The 7,350-nt window shown below is 54.3% G+C and overlaps 1 long non-coding RNA gene across 1 annotated transcript; it reads left to right on the forward strand.

Moving 5' to 3' along the window:
* The first annotated feature begins 714 nt into the window (after nucleotides 1-714).
* On the forward strand, nucleotides 715-2,158 carry LOC138430375 (uncharacterized). Its single transcript, XR_011253135.1, has 2 exons — nucleotides 715-843; nucleotides 1,650-2,158. It is a non-coding gene; the product is annotated as an uncharacterized lncRNA (long non-coding RNA).
* Nucleotides 2,159-7,350: the final 5,192 nt, after the last annotated feature.

Below are 7,350 nucleotides of genomic sequence, written 5' to 3' on the forward strand. Positions count from 1 at the left end.
CGCTTTCTACATACACCCCCATCTTTGTTCCCACTGGTGCCTTTTTTTGTGGGGAGGGGCACCCTTCTTGTACCTCCACGTGTCTATTTGTGCTAAGTCACTTCAGTCGTGTCCGACTCTTTGTGACCCCATGGACTGTAGCCCACCAGGCTCCTCTGTCCATGGGATTCTCCAGGCAAGGATACTGGAGTGGGGTGCCATATCATTCTCCAACATGTCTATTTAGAGAACACCAATATCACCCCCTTCTCCTCTCACCTTCTTTTGCTACAGAGGCTTTTTGATTTCATGTTTGAGTGGTGAGTAAGGAGTCAGCCTTGTGCCTCATATTAATGCTGTGTCTGGTAAAGGTGTTTTTGACAGCAAGTCTGGTGCTGTAATATAATGATCCCTCCATCAACAGAGAAGATGGCTGCATTTAGCCTCAGATCGCCTGCTCCCTGGATGTTTTCTAACTGAACGTGTGTATGCGTCTGTCTTTTCTCCTAGCCCTCAAGGAACTCCTTGTACCTAATATTTTTCCTCACTGCCAGCAAGTATTAGTTGTTCAATACTTGTTGAAATCATATGAACTTGTGGCTTCAGAGACCACCAGGTATGTTATTAAGATGTGGCGTCTCTTCCTCAGGATGTATTTTTACACGCTGAGTTGATGGCACATCACAGCCAGTTTGGGATTCCCTGGGCAGAGGCCTGCTTGAAACTCTTCTGTAGTCCCTTCCAGGTCCTGAGGTCCTCATGTAACTTTGCTTGGAGGTGTCCCCTGCTGGGCAGCGGCGCTCGTATGAGGAAGGCAGGATTCAGAGACTAAGGAGTGTAGGAAGCCAGTGTCTGGATGAGCAGGTAGGAACTCAGGTGGTGGAATCACTTCCTTGGCCACACAGAGGTGTGGGTGCCAGGAATCTAGGGGCATCGTCTGGTCCTGCTGGGCTGAGTGGCAGGGGCAGTGATGTGGTGAAATTTAGCAGGCTCCATAGGAAGGAGCTGGGCTGGGGTCAGCCTGGGTGTTAGATGGCAGGAGAGCTGAAGGGACCGGGTTCAGTTTGATTTCTCTTCTCCACCGGTCTCTTTTTTCTTAAAACCTGAAGGGTATCTTTGCCCAGTTGATTCGTCCAGTCCCAGGAATGGCACTTTCCACAACTCCAGGGCTCTGATGCCGCCCTGCCACCCAGTCGCCAGGCCAGGCCCTGACTTTACAATCTGAAAGCCTATGGAGCAGATAAGTCCCTAATAGGGTCTTTGACCTGCCAGGGTAAGCAAGAAACTGAGCTAACATTTCAAAATTATGACATTTTGCTGAAAATGTCTATGTTTCTGGTTTCTTTTTTAAAAAATTGGAAGACCTCATAAGACTGGGCTTTTTTTCCCTCTAGCTCCAAGCTGGAGTCAAGCAGTGGCTGCTTCTCCGGACAGGGCAGGTGGGCACCTGTGTGCCATGGGGGTCACCTGGCTTACTTCATTCATTGACTATCCTGACTGGTGGCCTGGCCTTAAGGTCACAATCCGGGAGAATATCATTGATACAGCAGAGAATCCTTTGTTATCAATAACTGATGCCAGAACAAAGCCATTGAGATACGTGAATCTGAATCATAGTCAGAGTTGGAAAAGCTGTCCTGAAACTCTGTTCCCATTTCTTTTATTTGCAGACACAGACTTGAAACTCAGAGCTCGGAAGGGACTTGCCAAGGCCACTTGATGAGTTGATGGCAGAACTGAGACCAAATCCCAGGTCTCCGTACCCATCTCTAGGAGTCTTTCCCAGTCAGAGAGCACACTTGGCTCCTGTTCCTTTGTGCCCCTCATTTCATGACCGTCAGCTCCATCGCAGACCTGTGCAGACACTGAGGGAAGCTCGTGATGGGGAGGGCTGGGGAATAAAGGGTAGGGAGGCCCCAGGCTGCTGGGGATAAAGGCTGAATGCAGGGGCGTTCAAAAGCTACTGGGTACTGAGTGAGTTAAGCTGTGCCTGTCTCCGTTGCCCGGGTACTCTTTATGCATCGCATAATGCCATTGTTCAGCCAGAGCCAAGGGCCAGAGTGAGCACTGTCTTTGCAGGTAGTCATCTAGCGCCGGCTCAGCAGAAAGAGAGGGAACAGGAGAGGCTGGGATATTCCAGCTTGAAAACATAATAAAGCCAGGCTGGTTCGTCTCTGGGCCCCGCTGTCCCTTCTCCCCACCTCAAAGTAGCAGCATGAATCAGTTCACTGCGGCAATGGTCCAGGCGATGTGACTTGCATCCCCATAAGCTACCTGATTGCAGTCCCTGGATGCACGAGACACCGGATGTGCCTGGAATACCAAACTGCCTGCCTCAGCACCGCAGCTGCCAGAAGATCTCTGGCCCCGCCTGGCCTCATGGACAGAGCCGGGCATCCTTCAAGGCCACCACTGGCCTTTTATCTTGCCTGGGGCTCTGGGACAGTCACTGCGATTCTGGGGCTGCTTTTGATGGGGGGGGGGTGCCACCAGCCTGTCTCAAAGATGCTCTGACAAGCCCCTCCAGCCCTGGGCAGACAAAGGCTTGAAAGGAGAGGAATTGCACACGGTCCAGACGCTGCTGTTTCTAATACGTTATTCTGACACACAATTAACTGCAAATTTGCTCTAAGCAAAGAGCTCGAGCCCTCGTGGGGTCTGCACGGCACAGTTCAGGCGGAATTCGATCTGGTGCAATCCTCACCCTTCCCTATGGTTCAGGGGTTGCCTGGTACCCACGATGATGCCACCCGTCTCAGGACTGGTGAGTGTAGGCACTCAATCAGAAAGCAGGTACCAGCTTTCCTGGGCCCCCACTCTGGGCAGAGAAACCACAGCCCAGGGGAGGTGGGGGAGAGCCTGCATGAACCCTTCTAGCAGAGCAGCTGAACAACAACCCTTCCTAAAATGGTGGCGCTTATCCTCCACTGACAAAAGGCTGATTTGAGTTCTCCCCGGAGGTGGGATGAAGCCAGCGCGTTGCCTTTTATCTCCCCGTCGCTTTGAGGGGGGAGACAACTGGTACCCAGCGTGGTGGGGAGCCCTGGAGAAGGCGCTCTCAAATGAAAGGCATAATCTCTAGCTCCCCAAACCAGGAGGCTTTTATCCCCCACCCCCCAGCTCCCCCCCCCCCATCCTGGAGGCATCTGAATGGGAGCAGGAGCTCGAAGGAGAGGCTCCCGCCGCTGCACAATGCCACACAATATTGCTTCTCCCCGGGAGCCCGGAGAAGGCCACGGGCAGACGGCGTCTTACTTTGAAACCAATCCTCCAATCAGCTATTTAAATAAGAAATATAATCTCATTGAACACCGAGAGCTGTCGGCCTGAGACGCTTCCATTTACAAGGCACTTGAAGAAAGTCCCCAAGCCCCTAGTTTATCAGGACAGCCAGCTTAGGGCTATTTACTGGGGGAAAGAGAGGTGCCAGAGGAGGAAAAAAGAGAATTGAAGTTGGCTATTAGAAATCAGCTACTCAAGGGGTGAACACACACCCCCAGCACTGGGGGCCTCCATGGAGCAGGCGGGAGAGTCTGTGGCTCTCAGAAAATCACCTTAGGGCCAGGGTGGTGCTCGGTTGGTTGTCGCAGGTGGGGGAGAAGTGGGCTGTGGTGGTGACCGCTGTGTCCCAGGGGTCTTCCTGGCATCCAGAAGCCTTGCCTGTCACTCTTTTGGAAACATCTCTGAGCGCCTGCTACGTTCATCGCTCCAGCAATACATTGCTCCAGTCAGAGGTGGCGTGGTCGTTAAGACCCAGTGAAACAAACTTCCCTCATAAAAACAGGCCCAGCAAGGAGGGTGGGCATGGTCTGACCGAGTCCTGCGCTTGAGCTCACACATCTGCCTCCTGGACCAGCTGTGTTTCTAAGCTTCCCACTGTGGTTCCCTGTGGGTCCTGAGGAGAGGCCGGGGAGCCTGGTACTGTGTTTATCAGGGTGGGCCTGGACCTGACGGCTTTGGTGAGAATCCTGGTTCCGCCACTTAATAACTTTCTGATCCACATGCGACTTACTCCCTCAGAGCCTCAGTTTTCCTCCTCTGCCCATCAACTCACCCGAGTGGGTTGTTAGGGCCTGGCAGGAAGTCTGTGCCCTACACAGGACAGCTATTACTATATGGCAATGGAGTGCCCCGTCTCGACGCACGGCTTGTCAGACATGACCCCCTGCTCTGGTTCTGGTGTGCCACTTCTGGTCAATAGCTCTGGCCCACCTTGCCTCACTGTCTTCTGCCCAATCCTTCCCTACTTGACCTGTCCTGGGAGCGGCCAGGGAGAGAAGCGTCAGCTTGAGCTAGAAGGCTGCCTGGAGGAGGTGTGGACTGAAGGGTGGGAGGGACTTGGGGATCAGAGGAACAAGGGTTTTAGAGAAAAGGTTTGAGGGTAAGAATGAGCAAGAGGGAGGGTCAGGCAGCCGGTGAGTAGGGAGGGGAAGGGAGAGGAGGGTAGGAGATGATGGAAGTCAGTGCTTCCTTTCTTGATTTCTTTTCACCATCTGGGCACCACTGCTCATCAGAGGCTGAATTCGCCTTAGAGGGAACCAGAATTGAGAAGGCCCTCTGGGTGAGTCACTCTGAGCCCCAGTGCATGAGTTCCTGTCGGTCATAGGCAAGTGTGGCCCTGATTGTGTGCAAAGAGAGGAGCCTTAAAGCCCTGGAGGGGCCCTGGTGGACCAACACCCCAGTTTAGAGTGAAGAAACCAAGGCCCAGAGAGGGCAGGGAACTTACTCAGGGTCGCGCAGGAAGTCAGCTGTAGGGCAGGACATGGCCTGGAGCACCTCACACCTGTTTCTTTCCTTTGTTATTAAACCTAGCTCTGATTGAGCGCCTACTGTGTGCCAGGTGCTGTTCTAGTTCTTTGTATATATTTCCCCATTTAACCCTACTGTAGCCCTGCAAAGTTGGGGTTATTATTATTATTATCATCTTTATTTTAGAGATGAAGAAGCCAAGGAAGAGGGGATCCAAACGTCTGGCGTCGGAGCTCCTTTCTTGCCTTTGAGGGCGCCTCGCCCAGCTCCCCTCTCCTTTCCTGAAGGAACGTGTCCTTGTCGAGGTCTCAGCTTCATTTGGTATTCCCTTCCTCCTCAGCAAAGCACCTAAGTGCCTTCCGCGCTCCCAGAACGTCAGGGAACATCAGCAAGGCAGACGAGGAGACCCCCAGACCCGCGCCCCGCGCTGCGGGAAGGGCTGGCTCACTCCGCTGACTTCCATTAAACATTTGACGCATCGCAGAGCTGCCGAAAGCCATCCATCAGGGCTGCCTGCCTCCGTCTGCCTTTGTGACCTGCTCCCAAAGTGGGGCCTCTGCCTTCACGGCCAACGTATGAGAAGCGGAGTGGGAGAGAGGGGACGTGGCCATATGGCCAGGTGCCTGTGACCACCTCTTCCCCTGTACAGGGGCCCGAGGAGGAGCTTCAGGGTTGCCTGAGCCCTTATATTCACAAGAATACTGTCTACTGAATGCTCAGCGCGCCGAGCAGACCGGAGCGCCTTCTGAAATTCATCTCCCTGAAACCCCGCCCCTCCCACCACCGAAAGGCACACTTATCCTTGCCCTTCCTGAGACGCGGAGCCTGACACTGGAAGGTTTGGTTACCGTGGAGGTGCTGGAGCCACACTGGGCCCCGGCATGCGAATCCAGTCCCTCCCCTCACCCCTTCTCTACTTGGGGATGGCTGGGAGGACAGGCCCTCAGCAGGGAGGTAGGGGATGAGCCTGAAGGTCAGAGCGTGCTGGGTGGGCGTTCCACTGGGTGGGCACTCCACTGGGTGGGCACTCCACTGGGTGGGCACTCCACTCAGTGCCCAGTGGAGGATCCCAGCACTGGATGAGCCACAGGACAGCCTCTGTGGGTGGTGGGGTCCTGTCCCTCCCTCCACCCAGTTACTCCAGCCAGAACTGGGCTCCTCCTGGCATCTCGCTCACCCCTGGTCCCGTTCAGCCAGTCGGCAGTCTCTCAGCTCCTCTTCCTAAATGTTCTTCAGTCCTTAAGCCAGACCCCTTTCACATATCACGGCTGCTCATGGGGACTGCTCAAGCCCCTGCTGGACCCTGGCTTCATCTTCAGGTTCTGTTTCTTCTCCCCACTGGAGCCAGACAGGTCCAGATGTGTTCTGGACCGCACATCTGCTCCTCACCCCTCTGCTTAAAAACCTGAACCCACCTTGGGGTAGAGCCCACACGTCTTACTTGGCTAGCCTTGCAGGGCCGCTCAGTTCTCCAGGCCCCTCTTCCCGTTGCCTCTGCCTACACCCCAGGCTCATGCTGAGGTCTCTGCTCCTGCTTTGCTCTCAGCGGGTGCACCATCTCACGCCTCACTGCCTGGCTGATTCCTGCCTATTACTCGAATCTCAGCTTAGATGGTATTTCTTCCAGGGAGCCTTCCCTGATTCGCCAGCCTGGGCTCAAGGGGCCCTTTCATGTTCTTCCCTCCATTGTGGCACAGTCCACACTATGGAGGCTTCCCTGCTTGGCTGCCACCCTCTATTGACTGTCAGGTGTGGGGAGGTGGTGAGTGCCCCCCTACCAGTGTCCCCGTGGGGTTTAGCACAGGGCCTGCTCTGTAGTAGGCACTACGTGAATGAATGACTCATGTGATGAATGAATGAATGATGACTGATCAGGCCACGGTGGGGCCCTGACGGTGTGGCACAGGTCAGGGGCTCAGACCCAGGGGCAATCCCTGCAGCAGGAGGCAATGTGGAGTTTTGGAGTTTAAACCAGACCCCAAGGGGGGCAGGGGGTTGAGAGACTGGGATTGACATGTATACACTACTATGCATGCAATAGATCACTAATGAGGGCCTGCTGTATAGCTCAGGGAGCTCTACTCTGTGCTGTGTGGCGGCCTAAAGGGGAAGGAAATCCAGAAAAGAGGGGATATATGTATACATGCGGCTGACTCACTTTGCTGTACAGTAGTAACTAACACAACATTGTAAAGCAACTATGCTTCAATGAAAGTTAATAGAACAAAATGAAAAATCACCGGACCCCCCTGTTTACAAGCTGTGTGTTATGGGTTTAGCCTCTCCCAGCTGCAGTTTGTTCACATGCAACACAGAAATAATAATAACTCCTTTGCTGGGACCTGGTGGAGGGAGGCCCTGGACACAATGGTTTTACAGTGCCCAGCCCTGTGCTGGGCTTGGCAGAGGATGAAACGGGGCTCTTTCTGGGATGGAGCAGGGAACCCAGGCCTCCCCCTTGGGCATGAGACCAGGGCCAGGCTGGAGACTTCTCTGAGACCTGAAGGTGGGACTGACAGGCTCTGGGCTCTGCAATCAGGCAGGCACTGAGGCCTGGACTGACCAGGAGCATAAAGGAGAGGGCAGCGCTAGGTCTGGCAGTTTCTCCACACCGCCCGCAGG

Source organism: Ovis canadensis, chromosome 25 (genome assembly GCF_042477335.2).
Source record: "Ovis canadensis isolate MfBH-ARS-UI-01 breed Bighorn chromosome 25, ARS-UI_OviCan_v2, whole genome shotgun sequence".
Taxonomy (NCBI): Eukaryota; Metazoa; Chordata; class Mammalia; order Artiodactyla; family Bovidae; genus Ovis; species Ovis canadensis.